This window comes from Triturus cristatus, chromosome 4_1 (assembly GCF_964204655.1).
Source record: "Triturus cristatus chromosome 4_1, aTriCri1.1, whole genome shotgun sequence".
Lineage (NCBI taxonomy): Eukaryota > Metazoa > Chordata > Amphibia > Caudata > Salamandridae > Triturus > Triturus cristatus.
The window spans coordinates 133,645,704-133,648,203 of NC_140585.1; positions in this window are offsets into that span (position 1 = coordinate 133,645,704).

Consider the following 2,500-nt stretch of genomic DNA (forward strand, 5'->3'; position numbering starts at 1 on the left):
CATTCTGTCACGTCAAAATTCTGCAAACCTATTACATATTCAGTGCGTCGGCATAGAAGCACTTTTTAATGCCACTAAAATGCACAAGTAGTTAGACTGAAGATGCAACCTGAATGAGTTTACAGTATGTACTCCACTTTATTAATGATTAGTAATGAGAAAGTGAGGACTACAAGAGTATTGGAAAATACTTTTTCCACTCTGAATGTAAAGCAGATTGTGTGATCATTGGCCAAAAATGACCACGAAGGGACTCGAACCCTCAATCTTCTGATCCGAAGTCAGACGCCTTATTCATTTGGCCACGCGGTCATCCGTTCACCTGAGATGATTTTTATCATGTAGGTGGTATGCATGGATGGAGAACATATTATTGAAAGGTATTCAGGTTTACATCCCATAGTGTTCTTTCAGCTCTTTTCGCTGGAAGCACTTTTTTGAAATCTATATATTGAGAATTTTATGAGTACGATATGCTTTTGTTTTCCTTTTTGCATACAAACCTCTTTCCTCATGAGTTTAAAGCTCATTTGTATGCTCTACATAGCTCTGGACGTTTCCAGACGTGGAGTGAAACTGTTTTGAAAGTAGTACAAATTGCTCCTTCCTGCATATGCTAATTTTTCACACTCACATAGGTTGTATAAGTTTTATGAATCCTGGCTTGACCTATTCAAGTAGCTGAAAGCCTGTCACCACCTCTAGAAACAAGATTCACACCAATCCAAATCATATCATTTTTTCCAAAGGAATATGTTCTGGCCGGTCGAAAATGCATCTCACAAAAATAGGCATTTAAAAATCTACTTTGCAGTTTCAGAACACTAAAATGAGTGTGAAGTGTACACAAGTAAAATGGGACAGTTTCAAAGTACCTAATCCCTCATAAACTTCCGAGAGGAAGCATGTAATAAATCTACCTAATTTTCTGGAAAAGAAAGAGGGAGGATTTTTGTTATCACCTCAGATGGGACTCGAACCCACAATCCCTGGCTTAGGAGGCCAGTGCCTTATCCATTAGGCCACTGAGACACACATGCATAGCTCTTTTCTAGAGGCATTATTTAAATGTATTCTATGGTCAGACACCGGTGTGTGCACACAGGGCATTTCTCACTTCTCTCTATAAGTAAACTTCCCATTTTCATCCTCTTCCATCCCCGACTTTAACGCTCTCTTCTATGCTATAATGGAGACTTTGCAATTTTAGCAAGTGGAGAGAAATTGGAGAACCACTTTCGACTCCACACTTCTTCTTCACTTACTTCTTTTCTCAATATACTGGGCTTAGAAAATGGTATCAAGCCATCCTTATCATCAGTAGGACACGGAAAGAGGCACTAAGTCTCCTAACCAAGTTCAACCACACTCTGCAACTTAACCATTGCACTACAAATTAGGCAACGGGGGCATCAGCAAAGGCAGCCAATGTGCCGATCCTTTATACATTTTGTGTAGTACTTTTCTTACTCCGAGGCAAAATCAGCACTTTAACTGCCCAAATCATACAGATTTTACACATGTACCACTCTATGCAGACATAGGCACACACCTTGAAGTTCTTCTACACACACTTAAGCTAAAAACCCATTCTGTCACGTCAAAATTCTGCAAACCTATTACATATTCAGTGCGTCGGCATAGAAGCACTTTTTAATGCCACTAAAATGCACAAGTAGTTAGCCTGAAGATGCAACCTGAATGAGTTTACAGTATGTACTCCACTTTATTAATGATTAGTAATGAGAAAGTGAGGACTACAAGAGTATTGGAAAATACTTTTTTCACTCTGAATGTAAAGCAGATTGTGTGACCATTGGCCAAAAACGACCACGAAGGGACTCGAACCCTCAATCTTCTGATCCAAAGTCAGACGCCTTATCCATTAGGCCACGCAGTCATCCGTTCACCTGAGATGATTTTTATCATGTAGGTGGTATGCATGGATGGAGAACATATTATTGAAAGGTATTCAGGTTTACATCCCATAGTGTTCTTTCAGCTCTTTTCGCTGGAAGCACTTTTTTGGAATCTATATATTGAGAATTTTATGAGTACGATATGCTTTTGTTTTCCTTTTTTCATACAAACCTCTTTCCTCATGAGTTTAAAGCTCATTTGTATGCTCTACATAGCTCTGGACGTTTCCAGACGTGGAGTGAAACTGTTTTGAAAGTAGTACAAATTGCTCCTTCCTGCATATGCTAATTTTTCACACTCACATAGTTTGTATAAGTTTTATGAATCCTGGCTTGACCTATTCAAGTAGCTGAAAGCCTGTCACCACCCCTAGAAGCAAGATTCACACCAATCCAATTCAAATCATTTTTTCCAAAAGAATATGTTCTGGCCGGTCGAAAATGCATCTCACAAAAATAGGCATTTAATAATCTACTTTGCAGTTTCAGAACACTAAAATGACTGTGAAGTGTACACAAGTAAAATGGGACAGTTTCAAAGTACCTAATCCCTCATAAACTTCCGAGAGGAAGCATGTAAT